This window comes from Miscanthus floridulus, chromosome 18 (genome assembly GCF_019320115.1).
Source record: "Miscanthus floridulus cultivar M001 chromosome 18, ASM1932011v1, whole genome shotgun sequence".
Lineage (NCBI taxonomy): Eukaryota > Viridiplantae > Streptophyta > Magnoliopsida > Poales > Poaceae > Miscanthus > Miscanthus floridulus.
In genome coordinates this window covers 95,923,091-95,937,666 of record NC_089597.1, presented here as the reverse complement: position 1 = coordinate 95,937,666, position 14,576 = coordinate 95,923,091, and positions in this window count along the sequence as shown.

The window sequence follows — 14,576 nt, the reverse complement described above, 5'->3', positions numbered from 1 at the left end:
GCGGATTCCCGGCAAAATCACTCGACCATAGTTGGCTGGGTGGATGCGCTGGAATGGCCTTTACCGAGATGGCAATGGTGCTGGGGAGACGATGCGAGCTCGCCGGAGCGATGACAACGACGGCGGCGGTGAAACAGAGGAAGAAGAAAAAACGACGACGACAGCGTTTTGGTACTTATAGCGCGGCTCAGAAGCTCAAGGAAGCCACGACGGAGCCGTTTCTGCGCTAGCGCGACGCCAAGGATAGCCACGACGCGCCTAGAACGCCGAAGAAGGTCGCCGGCCATGTAGCTTAGATGATGAACACTGTTCACAGAAATTACAAAATTGCCATCCAGTTTGAAACTCAAATTACTCCCAAATTTTTGTAACAACTCAAAAATCTCCAAAAATAAAAGTTGTTCAAAATCAAAAGTTCTCCAACTTTGCTTTTATAACTACCCCCAAATTTGGTCTAGATTTTGAAATGAACTTTTGAATTCGAATAGGGGAAATTTAACGAATTATGCCTTTTTGAATTACTCCCAATTTTTCTAAACAACTTGAAAAACTCCAAAAACAAACTTTGTATAACTTGTCAAGCTCTACACTTTTGCTTTAAGGCTCAACCCCAAAATGTGGTTCAATTTTAAAATAGATTTTCAGGGTAGGATTTAAATATTGAAAATCAAGGTTTTTGGAATTTCAAATCAATACAAAGGTTTCAAACTTGATTCAAACAATACCAAGCAATATTTATATCATAAATATAAACTTGTTTTAGTGAATGCATATCAAAGTTTGCAATATGACCAATGCCTTGCAATGCATATGATGATATGTCCAGTTTTTAGTATTTAAACACCCGAGGTGTTACAATCCTTCCCCCTAAAAGAAATCTCGCCCTGAGATTCAAAGCCATAGAGTAAGTAATGGAAAAAGAAATGTGTCAGTCCAAAAACATCCAAAACTTGTCCATAAATCAGCTGAGGTTCCTTTACAAAACACAATTTGTAGCAACCGAGCTCAACTAACATTACTCTATTCTATATTGACGCTAGAAACTCTGCAAACTTTTCTAACAAGTAATCTTCTGATTCCCAAGTAGCTTCCTCTTCTGAATGTTGATTCCATTGTATTTTATAGAACTTGATTGTCCTCCTTTGAGTAACACGATCTCTCAAACTAGACGTAGGGTACTCCTCACTCGAACCAGTATAAACTGTGTCTCTTTGCATCACCATCTGGGATTGGGAACACATAGTACAAATTCTCTAGTTGGTTGAGGGCCCACCAGTCCAAAACACCGACAGTTGGCGCACCAGGTAGGGGCCTCTGCATGTCAGTTTCGTCATCCCAACAAGTTCCGGATGGCAAACCCCGTACGGCCGCTACGACTCGGCACGGTGATCTAGTTTGGGAGACTAAAGTTCATGTCTCTAGGATGTGAGTACGATATGGTACTTCTCATACCCCGAGCCCCGCCGACCGATGATGACATCACGCACGCACAGCCCAGGCGCAGGCGGCGCCCGGGTGGCCGCTCTCGCCATGCTCACCAGGCACGACGCAAGTAGGGCCACGCCGACACCATGCGAACTCAGGGCCACACGCCGTGCCCCACCGGTATCCCATGCCCAGCTGTTGGCACAAGGTCCCTGGTTGGGGACCTATCTAGCCTGAGCCTGGACAAGGGAAAGACGCCGGTGGCATGCGGCAATGCCCCATCATCAAGCTCTGCCCTGCCACCTCCTGAGGAGCTAGCTCCGGCAAAGCAAAACCCGGTGATGGCACCATCTCCATACCCCTTCGGGTTGAGAAATGCCGCCGCCTCCTAAGCTCATGCCTACGCTTCCGCTCACGCAGAGCCCTCGGGACACCACCAATGTTTCGCCCTTGACCTCGACACCACGACTTCGACTCACTCCCATGCTGACTCCTCGAAAGAGGACGAGGCGTGGGCTAGAGCAGATTTCTCCGGACTTCGCGACCCTGAAGCCATGCGCTGCTTCTTGGCCATGAGCGACTACTGCTTCGGCTACTCCGACTCCGATGACGAAGGCGCTTATGATCCCGCTCGTGAGTGCTTCCACGTTGGACTCGGGATGCCAAGCATCGGTGATGAGGATGAGGGGGCAGGCAACCGTACCCCGCTTTGCCAGGGAATGGGCGATGCCACACCCTCACGCATTGTCCCGCCAGCAGCGCGGAATGAGAACCTTGCCCTCGGACAACTTCGATGCCCAGACCTAGACCAGCTCTGAGAGCTTTAGGCCAAGGTCGAGCAAGATCGACTCCTTGTGCAATAGCTCTGAGACACTCTTGAGCAGGAGCAGCAGGGTCGCGGTGACGGCGAAGGAGCCAGGCGGCAGGCCCGCGATGTCCACCATCGCATCAACGACGACGAAGGGGGCGATCATCCCCCAATCTTCAATCGCGCTAGCCAGAACATCGTGGCTGTGGCGATGCTAGTGCGTGCGATGCCTGAGCCCTCTACCATGGAGGGGCGACGGGTTCGTAGTGAGCTCCGGGATCTCCTCGAGACCACTGCGGTACAGTAGGCTGAGAGTTCTGCCTCCCGGTGGCACGGAGCCGCCTTGGACCTCCCCTCGACACCGCATCGACAGGATAGGGAGGCCTCGGTTCGTCCCAAGCCCGCTTGGGCGCCAACAATCAACAGGGTCCCCTTGCTGCACAACCGCCTCGACAACCGATGCGAGGCACGGGACGACCATGTGGTGGTCAGCAGGCGACAACGCCACGACAATGAGGGGCCCACCCGTGGCTACCATCCATACCAAGGCGGCCGCTATGATAGTGGGGAGGACCGCAGCCCCTCTCCTAAACCGCCTGGCCCCCGAGTTTTTAGCAGGGCCATCCGCGGCGCTCAGTTTCCAGCCCGGTTTTGCCAACCAGCCAACCTCACAAAATACAGCGACAAAACCAACCCCGAGCTTTGGCTGGCCGATTACCACCTGGCTTGTTAGCTAGGCGGCATGGATGATGACCTGCTCATCATCCGCAACCTCCCCTTGCTCTTGTCAGACTCGGCATGAGCCTGGCTTGAACACCTTCCTCCCTCACAAATCCACGACTGGCGTGACTTGGTTAGGATCTTTGTCAGGAATTTCCAGGGCACGTATGTGCGCCCTAGAAACTCCTGGGACCTTAAGAGCTATCGCCAGAAACTAGATGAGTCTCTTTGAGACTTCATCCGGCGCTTCTCCAAACAATGCACCGAGTTGCCCAGCGTCGGCGACTCAAAAATCGTCCAGGCTTTCCTCTTAGGCACCACCTGTCGAGACTTGGTCTGAGAGTTAGGCCGAAACATGCCGCGCTCGGCCACCACACTCCACGACATCGCCACCAACTTCGCCTCGGGTGAAGAGGCAGTTGGAGCCATCTTCCCTGACAATGACGCCAAGGGGAAGCGGAGGGATGAGGCCACCGAGGCACCGGCTCCCCGCCTCCCTAGGAAAAAGAAAAAGGGTTGCCAGGGGAAGCAGGAGATCCTCGAAGCTGATCTAGTCACGGCCACGGAGCGCAAGAATCCCTGAGGCCCCAGGGGCCCCAGGCTCTTTGATGACATGCTAAAGAAGCCCTGCCCTTATCACCAGGGCCCGGTGAGGCACGCCCTCGAGGATTGCACCATGCTCCGATGTTATTATGCCAAGCTCAGGCTCCCCGATGACGACGCCAAGAAGAGGGGCGCCAGCGACCGGGACGACAACAAGGACGAAGGGTTTCCCGAGGTGCACAACGCCTTCATGATCTTTGGCGGACCCTCGGTGTGCCTAACGGCACGCCAATGAAAGAGGGAATGCTGAGATGTCTTCTTGGTTAAGGTGGCTACTCCCTAATACCTCGACTGGTCTCGAGATGCGATCACCTTTGATCGGGATGACCACCCCGACCATGTCCTAAATCTCAGGCAGTACCCACTCATTGTCGACCCGATCATCGGTAACACCCGACTCACCAAGGTGTTAATGGATGGAGGCAGCGGCCTCAACATCCTCTATGCCAACACCCTAGAGCTCCTAGAGATCGACCGGTCACGGCTCTAGGGTGACACCGTGCCTTTCCACGGCATCGTGCCGGGGAAACGCACGTGACCCCTCGGGCGCATCAACCTTCCTGTTTGCTTTAGCACCCCCTCCAACTACCGCAAGGAGGTTCTTACCTTTGAGGTGGTTGGGTTCAAGGGAACCTACCATGCTGTCCTGGGGTGGCTGTGCTACGCCAAGTTCATGGCGGTCCCCAACTACACCTACCTCAAGCTCAAGATGCCAGGACCCAACGGCGTCATCACGATTGAGTCCACGTACGAGCATGCATATGACTATGACGTCGAGTGCATCGAGTACGCCGAGGCTCTCGTGGAGGCCGAGACCCTCATCGTCGACCTTGACCGACTCGGCAGCCAGCTGCCCGAGCCCAAGCATCAAGCTGGGACTTTCGAGCCCGCAGAGGCCGTCAAACTTGTCCCAGTCAACCCCGCCTGCCCCAACGACCGGGCGCTGAGGATCCGCGCCACTCTCGACATCAAATAGGAAGTCATGCTCGTTGACTTTCTCCGCGCGAATGCTGATATGTTCGCATGGAGTCCCTCAGACATACCGGGCATACCGAGGGAGGTCACCGAGCACGCCTTGGACATCCGGGCCAGCTCCAGGCCGGTGAAGTAGCGCCTATGCCGATTCGACAAGGAAAAATGTAGGACCATCGGCGAGGAGGTGTAGAAGCTCTTGGTGGCCGGATTCATCAAGGAAGTATTCCATCCAGAGTGGTTGGCTAACCCCATGTTAGTCAAGAAGAAAAATGGGAAGTGGTGGATGTGTGTAGACTACACCGATTTGAATAAAGCCTGTCCAAAAGTCCCCTTCCCATTACCTTGAATCGATCAAATCATTGACTCCACTGCAGGATGCGAGACCCTGTCTTTCCTTGATGCGTATTCCAGTTACCATCAAATCAAGATGAAAGAGTCCGATCAGCTCACGACTTCTTTTATCACACCATTTGGCATGTAGTGCTATGTGACTGTACCTTTCAGCCTCAGAAACGCAGGGGCCACATACCAGCGGTGCATGACACAGGTCTTTGGCAAGCACATAGGGCGAACCGTCGAGGCCTATGTGGATGACATCGTGGTCAAGACCAGAACGGCCGAGGATCTCGTCGATGACTTGGAGATATCCTTAAAATGCCTCAGAGAGAAGGGCATCAAGCTCAACCCCAAGAAGTGTGAGTTCGGGGTCCCCTGAGGCATGCTCTTGGGATTCATAGTCTCGGAGCGCGGCATCGAGGCCAACCCAGAGAAGGTCTTGGCCATAACCAGCATGGGACCAATCCGAGACCTCAAGGGAGTGTAGAGGGTCATGGGATGCCTTGTGGCCCTGAGCCGCTTCATCTCACACCTTGGCGAAAAAGGCTTGCCTCTATACCGCCTCTTGAGAAAATCCGAACGCTTTTCTTGGACCCCCAAGGCCAAAGAAGCCCTCGCCAAGCTCAAGGCACTGCTCACTAATCCTCCCGTCCTAGTACCGCTAGCCAGGGACGAGGCCCTCTTACTTTACGTCGTCGCAACGACCCAAGTGGTCAGCGTGGCCGTGGTAGTGGAGAGGCAGGAAGAGGGACACGCTCTACCCGTCCAATGACCTGTTTACTTCATTAGCAAAGTGCTCTCCGAGACCAAAATGCGCTACCCTCACATCCAAAAGTTGGTCTATGTTGTAGTCCTGGTCCGGTGCAAGCTGTGTCACTACTTCGAGTCCCACCCAGTAACCGTGGTGTCGTCTTTCCCCTTGGGAGAGATAATCCATAACCGAGTGGCCTCGGGTAGGATAGCCAAGTGGGCCATCGAGCTTATGAGGGAAGCCTTGACTTTTGTGCCTTGGAAAGCGATTAAGTCTCAGGTCTTGGCTGATTTTGTGGCTGAGTGGACCGACACCCAGCTGCCACCTGCTCAAATTCAGACAGAGTGCTAGACCATGTACTTCGATGGGTCCCTGATGAAGACCGGGGCAGGCGCAGGTCTGCTCTTCATCTCACCCCTCGAAGTACACATGCGCTACATGGTTTGGCTCGACTTCGCCGCCTCCAACAACGTAGCCGAGTACGAAGCCCTCATCAACGGCTTGCAAATTGCCATTGAACTTGGGGTACGGCGTCTCGACGTCCAAGGCGACTCGCAGCTCGTCGTCGATCAAGTCATGAAGGAGTCAAACTGCCTCGACCCCAAAATGGAGGCGTACTGCAAATTGGTACGTCACCTAGAAGACAAGTTTGATGGTCTCGAACTCAACCACATCGCGCGGAAATACAACGAGGCCACGGATGAACTGGCAAAGATGGCGTCGGCGTGGGCTCTGGTCCCCCCAAATGTCTTTTCCAGAGACCTCCACAAGCCTTCCATCGACTACGCCTCGGCAGCAGAGGTGGGCTTGCCGGCCGAACCCACCGCAGGGCTCGACGCCTCCTCTACCGCTGAGACTCCTTCAGCCGAGCCCGAGGTCATGGAAGTCAACACGGAGCCTCCCCAAACCAACCAGGACACAGACTGGCGAGTCCCATTCCTTGATTGGCTCGCTCGTGGAGAGCTTCCTACTGATAGGACCAAAGCCTGGCGGCTTGCACGACAAGCCAAAACTTACGTCCTCTGCGACGACGAGTTATACCGGCGAAGTCCATCTAGCGTCCTCCAATGATGCATCACCACCGAGGCATGTCTGGCCCTACTTTGGGACTTGCACGCGGGGGCTTGCGGGCACCATGCGGCGCCTCAGACGTTCATCGGAAACGCCTTCCGCGAAGGGTTCTACTGGCCGATGGCGGTTGCTGACGCCACTAAGTTAGTACGCTCCTGCGAGGGATGCTAGTACTACGCGCGGTAGATGCACCTCCCGGCCCAGGCCCTCCAAACCATCCCCATCACATGGCCGTTTGCTGTGTGGGGGCTTGACATGGTCGGGCCTCTATAGAAGGCCCCCGGGGGCTACACCCATCTGCTGGTAGCAATCGATAAGTTCTCCAAATGGATCGAGGCTCGCCCGATCAATCAAATCAAATTCGAGCAAGCGGTGCTGTTCTTCACGGACATCATCCACAGGTTCGGGGTTCCGAACACCATCATCACCGATAATGGGACATAGTTCACCGGCCAAAAATTCCTGACATTCTGCGATGACCACCACATCTGTGTGGCCTGGTCGGCCATAGGACACCCAAGGACAAACGGCCAAGTAGAACGTGCTAACGGCATGATCCTACAAGGCCTCAAGCCAAGAATTTATAACCGGTTGAAGAAGTTTGGCAAGAAATGGCTCACTGAGCTCCTGTCGGTCATCTAGAGCCTAAGGAACACTCTAAGCCGAGCCACGGGGTTCACACCTTTCTTCCTGGTCTATGGAGCCGAGGCTGTCCTCCCCACTGACTTGGAATATGGTTCCCCAAGGCTACAGGCCTACAACGAGCAAAGCAACCGCACCACCCGCGAAGACGCCCTCGACCAACTAGAGGAAGCCCGAGATGTGGTGCTACTACATTCGGCCAAGTACCAGCAAGCCCTACGGCGCTATCAGGCCCGGCGCGTTCGAAGCCGAGACCTAAAGATAGGTGACCTAGTGTTGAGGCTAAGACAGAGCAACAAGGGCCGCCACAAGCTGACCCCGTCATGGGAAGGACCATACATCGTCGCCCAAGTGCTGAAGCCCGGGACCTAAAAGCTAGCCAACGAGAAGGGCGAAATCCTCACCAACGCTTGGAACATAGAATAGCTACATCGCTTTTACCCTTAAATTTCCAAGCATTATATACATTGTTTCTCGAAATACAATTAAGAAGCATTCTTCAGTTGTTCTAATTCCTCGAGAAACCCCTTGAGCCTCATCACGGGCCTCAACAGTACGATAACATCACAAGGGAGACACGGCTCTGCTTCTGCAGAACCGAGCCTCCCTCAGGGGCTAGATGGGGGATTCCCCCCTAAGTCCCACGCACCATTTTTTAGTCGTTTTTCGAAAAAAAATCCTACGCCAAACTCTCTAGCATGCTCTGACGAATCGGCTGTGAAAAACCTAAGGACCGAAAGTCTGTCTCAGGGCTAGAAGGCCGGTAGAGTTGCGAGATGGCCTACGCCTCCGGGCTATGACACTCCCTCAGCACCTTTCACCCAAGAGGCGGCTTAGGTTCTAGGGGCTGTTTTTTGCAAAAGACATCTGATCAGAGACAACAAGAGGGCAGAGGCTCGGAAATACAAGAAAAACGATTAAGAAGCACGAGTACTTTAAAAAAGGCCTCGACGGCCACAAGCGTTACGATACAAAGGTAATCCCTATTCTATTTACATGGCCTCTTGGGCCCAGGTCAAGGCTCAGGGCCTCCAGCATCGGCGGACGGCGGGGGAGGGACCACCTCCTCTTCGAACAGCTTGGCCAGCGCCATGCCGGGGTCCTCCGCCGCCTCTATTAGCTTTGTGACTGCCTCATCGGCCTCCTCGTCATTGTCGGGTAGGACGTAGCCATCGCTAATGGCCTGGAGGTCAATGCCGATGTAGTGCGAGGCGATGACGGCCAGCGTGCGCTTGACACCCGTGTGCAGCGCTCCTCGGAGCCGCTTGCGCACTTGGCCGCTCAACGCAACCAGACGGCTCCTAAGGGAGCTACCTAATTGAACCCCCTCGACCTCTAGGGCCTCACAGGCAGTACGGGCAGCACCTTTTAGTGCGTCGTGCTCCTCGATCTCGATCTCGAGCACCACCTGCAATGCGACGGAAGCCTCGGTGGCCCGGGTGACCTCCGCCTCCAACTCTACGCCATAGGAAACAGGATGGGGTTGAGTGCAATGGAAAATAAGCCAAATAGGGATAGAAGTCTACAGGACTCACCCTTGGCCTTCTGCTCCCAGCGTCGGGCCTTGACCCGAGAGGCCTCGGCTCTCTCCCTCCAGCGTTGGGCCTCGACCTGGGAAGCCTCGGCCTTCTCCTTCAGGCGCTGGGCCTCGGCCCGAGCAGCCTTGGCTACCCTGGAAGCCTTGCTCCCCAGCTCTGCATCACACTAGGGAGTTAGGGGCCGAGCACAAGAAAAACAAAGTAAATAAAGGGAACAAGACTCACCCTCGGCCTTTCCCCTCTAGACCACTACCTCAGTCCGGAAGGCCACAGCCACCTTAAGGGCCTCATCCAAGGCGCCTTTCATCAGCTAGTGCGCACTCTGCTCCACCCCTAGCTGCCCAGCAAGGACCTTGCCCGTGGCCGTGGCTTCTTCAGCCCAGGACCTGAAGGCATCCCGATCACCAGCCATGCGGGTCAGCTCCTCCTCCAACTCCTTGACCCGCGCAGCCAGAGGGGCGACCTGCTCTTGGGCCATGGCCACCTTGACCTTTGCATCAGCACAACGAAGGCAGAGGTCCTCCACCTCTACGCTCCACGCCGATAGGAGCTCGTTGGCGTCGGCAAGCAGGCCCTTCTGCCACTGAAGCTGGTCCCAGACGTCCCTCTCCCACCGGAGAAAGACCAACTTCCCAAGGGACCAGGTCTTGAGCTCCTAGGTGAGCAGAACAAGGGTCATTCACTACAAGAAAAACTAGGAAAAAGAAAACACCGCATGAGAAAAGAAAGCATGAACCTGGGCGACTCCGGGCAGATCATCGGCCACCATAGACAGCGCCGTCCGCAGTGACCGCTCTACCAGCTGGTAGTATTGCTCGAAGGTGTCCCAGCGCCCGCCCTCGGCCATGTCCTCGAGGGCAAATAGAGGCTCCGCATTTGGGTCGTCCTAGCTCGGCCATAGGACATGCGGGTGATCCCACCCGTGGGACTCGGGTCATACCCGCGCGAGGGCCAAACTTCCCTCGCCTAGGGTCAGAACTAGCTGTTCCACGGCGCTGGCCACCTCGACGTCGACCACCTCCTGCTCTCGGGAAGTATCGTCGAAGGAGATCGGATGGACCTCCACCTCCTAGGCGCTCTCCCGCAACGACGGCGGGCCTTGAACCAAGGGTGCCACCGAGGCCTCCGTCGCCTTCATCTCCACTTCCTAGGCTGACGGCCTCGCCGCGATCACGTCGGCCTCGGTGGTCCCAGGGGCTTCGGCCTCCGCCATCGTGGCCTCGGTGGTCGCGGGGGCTCCAGCGCCCACCGCTGCGGCCTCGGCAGTCCTGGGCGCCCCGGCCTCCGCCGCCTCGGCCTTGGAGACCCTGGGGGCCTCGACCTCGGTGGCCTCGGCAACTGAGGGCACCTCGGCCCTATCTGACTCACGAGCCTTGCCCTCATGGGGCGGAGGTGCTCCCTCCCTCATCTGTGTCGGGGTTGCCTTGGCAGGCCCTCCTTGGGTGGTCGGCTCCTTCGGGTCGGCCCTCGCCGACACTACACCACGTTGTATGGTGGCTTGTGCCTCCACCACCAAGTGGGTGGTGGAGCTGGGGTTCACCTTGAGCGCCTTAAGGGGCGCCAAGGTAGGCACCTCCGCAGGTCGCTTTCGGCTAAGGACAAAACACTTGTAGGGTCAGCACGAGACTGAAGAACGAACAGAAAATGCTGCAGCTCTACCAAATATACGCTTACCTCCAGCGGGGCTGCAACTGCTTTGGCACGGCGACCCTCATTTGCAAAGGCGGTGGTGGTGGCAGAGGCATGGCCTCTGTATTCACCAGCGCCGGCCAGTCCTCAACGGACCCTAGTGCCCCCTCGGTCCTTTGTGGGGGCAGTTGCATCGCCCCCACCGCCACCTGCTCTACCGCTGTCGTCGAGCCCACCTGACTGACGGCATGCTTTCCTAGCTCCTGCTCCTCGGGCGTGTCAGCCTCGGCCCTAAGGCGGGCGATTGCCGACCCTAGGGCAACTCCTCCTCCTCCCCCTAGGAGCGCTAGGCTGCTTGCCGATGCCCCGGGCACAGTCTCCTCGATGTCAGGAAGATGGTCCAGGGGACCCCGCCCAATCTCGCCCTCGTCATCTCCGTCCGAGGCTTCCGTCGATAGCGACGGCGATGGGGACTCCTCTAATGAGAGACCATCCTTCCTCTGCTGCCGGTGGCGCTTATCCAGTTCCTTGCGCATGAGGATCTTCTTCGTGCGCTTCGTCACCATGGCGTCCTTCCGCCTTTTCTGTGCCTCGGCGTGCGCCCGGTTGACCGCCCGCCACCTCACGTCCTCGGGAACGGGCGGCAGGGAGGCTTGCATGTCCCTCATCCCCTACAGGAACGGCAAACATGGGTAAGGGAACAAGAAACAATGAAAAACGGGGAGGCCTCAGGGGCTGTAGCGGCACGTGACTTACCAGTGAGAGGAACCCCCGTGATGGGTGCATCACGAAGGGGGTTAGGCCATCGCCCCTTAGCTTCGCCTCCACCATCTCCCTCACCCGGCAAAGAATTTCCTCATCAGAAAGGGCGAAGGCAGACATCTGGATGCCCTCGATCGGCTCATCCGGCCTCATCTCGAACAGGCACCGCCGCCGAGCCATCAGCGGTAGCACCCTCTAGCGGTGGAAGGCGGCCACAACCATAGCCGCAGTAAGGCCATGGTCTTGCAACCTCTCCAGCCCCTCTAGGAGCGGCTGCAGTTTGGGCTGATCCTCCCTCAGGATGCCATACTTCCACCTCTCCGAGCAGCTCCCCACGATCCGCCCGGTGTAGGGGGGAAGTCCACCGTCGTCATTGTGAAGAGAGAACCAGCTCATGTACCATCGGCGATTGGTTGACGTGAGCTGGGCCGGTATGTAGAGGTGTTGACGGTCCTGGCACACCTGGAGAGTGCAGCCACCAGCCCTCACCGCCTTCCTCATGCTAGTGTGCCCCACCCGGAAGAGGTGGAGCCATAGCTCCTAATGGGGAGCAATCCCTAGATACCCCTCGCAGACAGCAACGAAGATGGCCGCCTGTGCGATGGAATTGGGGTTGAAGTTGTGGAGCTCCACGCTGTAGTAGTGCGGGAGCGCCTGCATGAACCGGTCCATCAGAAAGCCGAGGCCACGCTCGTGAAAAGACACGAAGCTCACGACATAACCGTCGCGAGGCCTCGGCTCTGGCTCACCCGACGGAGCGATCCACTCTGGCCTGTTGGGGTCGGTGACCGGACAAAGAAGCCCGCCATCGACGAGCGACTGAAGCATCTCCATGGTGACGTCGGATGGACCCCAAGGGTCTGCCTCGATGATGATAATGTCGCCGGCCATGAGTGCAGTGGAGGGTTTGACTACGACGGTGAGTCCCTCTCCCCCCCTCTCTCTCCGCCTTGCCTCTCTCCCTTCTTCCTCCTGAGGCTCTCTGCTCTAGCGACGGCTCAAAGGTGGCAAAGCTAATGCAGGCAAGGTAAGGAGGGGAGGGGTGAGGCTCATTGCGTATTTATGCAGGATGAAGGCAAAACGGACAGGCGACGAAATCGGGGAAGTTTCCCTCAGATCCAGCGCGGTTAATCCCGATCCAATTTTACCGCCCACATGCCCACCTTTTCCTCATTAATCGTGGGAACAGTTATGTCCCATCCACTAACACCACATCGCGTTCGATCACTACGGTGACAGGCGTCGTTCCGCCTCCCTAAGAAAATCACCTCAAAAGGCGCGCTAGCCGTTGTCGAGCCGATGGGGGAGATATCCCCCCACCCTATTCCTTTCAGACGAAGGAACTGGGCGCCGAGCCCATTACGGTCTAGGGGTTCGAAGGCTGGGCCCCTAAGGGTTTCGACAGCCGCCCTAGGGCAACAGAGTCAGGGACGACCATGGGCGAGCCCTCACGGGGCTGAGGCCCAAGCAAGCAAAATGCTTGGGATGCCCTAAGTCATGTCCGAGACCGGCAGGGAGGTCTCCGAATGGGATCCCACCGTAGGGAGGCACTGAGCCACCGGGGCCCAGCGAACGGCCCTAGCACCCACTAGAGAAACCCTCTGGTACTTTTGGAGCATGTCTCTAGACCGCTAGTCGACCCCTAGCGAACGGGGCATGGGCCTCCACTTGGACTCACCCGATAACAGCTCACCAGAAGTGCCACCGCTCACGCCCATCGAGGGTAGCTTGGCATATTCCACCCCTCCTTCCGAACAAAAAGGAAGTGCGAGGGTCATATGAAAAGCCAGGGGAACCCCTGATGGCCCTCTTGCTTCGTGCAGAGGCTAAGGGGCTCTTTCTGCAATCTTGCCAAGACCCAGCAACCTAGGCTCGCATTCGAGGGGGCTCGGCAAAACAACCCCTCCTTCCGAGCGAAAAGGACGCACGAGGGTCATTCAAAAAGCCAAGGGAACTCCTAATGGCCCTCTCGCTCCGTGTAGAGGCTAGGGAGCTCTTCCTACAGATATACCAAGACCCCGCGACCCAGGCTCGCACTCGAGGGGGGCTCAGCAAACAAACCCTCATGCGCGAGGGGCATACAAAAAGCTAGGGGAACTCCTGATCGCCCTCTTACTCCGTGCAGAGGCTCGGGGGCTCTCCCTGCAATTTTGCCGAGACCCAGCGACCTAGGCTCGCACATGAGTGGGCTCAGCAAAAAACCCCTCTGTCCGAACGAAAAGGATATGCGAGGGTTGAACAAAAAAGTCAGGGGACCCCTGACTGCCCTCTTGCTCCGTGCGGAGGCTCGGGGGCTCCTCCCACACCCAAGACAAAGACAAGTGACCCAAGCCCGCACTTGAAAACTCAAGAAAACACGATAAAGGGCATCAAGCCCGTTACGGTCCAGGGGTTCGAAGGCTGGGCCCCTAAGGGTTTCGACAGCTGCCCTAGGGCAATAGAGTCAGGGATGACTATGGGTGAGCCCGTACGAGGCCAAGACCTAAGCAAATAAAATGCTTGGAACGCCCTAAGTCATGTCCGAGACCGGGAGGGAGGTCTCTGAATGGGATCCCACCGTAGGGAGGCACCGAGCCACCGGGGCCTAGCGAACAGTCCCGACACCCACTAGAGAAACCCTCTGGTACTCTTGGAGTGCGTCTCTGGACCGCTAGCCGACCCCTAGCGAACGGGGCATGGGCCTCCACTCGGACTTACCCAATAACAGCTCACCGAAAGTGTCACCGCTCGCGCCCACCGAGGGTAGCCTAGCATATTCCACCCCTCCTTCCGAGCAAAAAGGAAGCACGAGGGTCACACAAAAAGTTAGGAGGACTCCTGATCGCCCTCTCGCTCCGTGCAGAGGCTTAGGGGTTCTTCCTGTGATCTTGCCGAGACCCCGTGACCCGAACTCGCACTTGTGGGCTCAGCAAATATGATAACATCCCTCGGTCAATGTGAGAAAAAGACCCTAGAGGAATGAATCCACTCCCCCAGGGCCTCGGGGGCTACACCCGGCGGGTGCGCTCAAGCGCACCCACCGAGGCCTCGAAGTACGAAACACTAGTTCACCAGGAGCTGCCGCGAGTCAAGCCTGGTCAAAACCTCAAGAAGAGCGCTCATGCTCTCCCTGAGGCTCGGGGGCTACTATCGGGTACCATAAAATGGGGTACCCCGAATGTTTACTGAGTGAATCACTTAAGCCCTATCAAAGACAAGGCCAAAAGGTAAACCATCGGTTAAACCCTGACCTCGTCCGAGCCCACCGGCTCTCCGCCTCGCTCCTAGCCTCGCACGGGAGGTCTCGGTGGCCTGCCAAACCTTCGCCTCGCGCGAG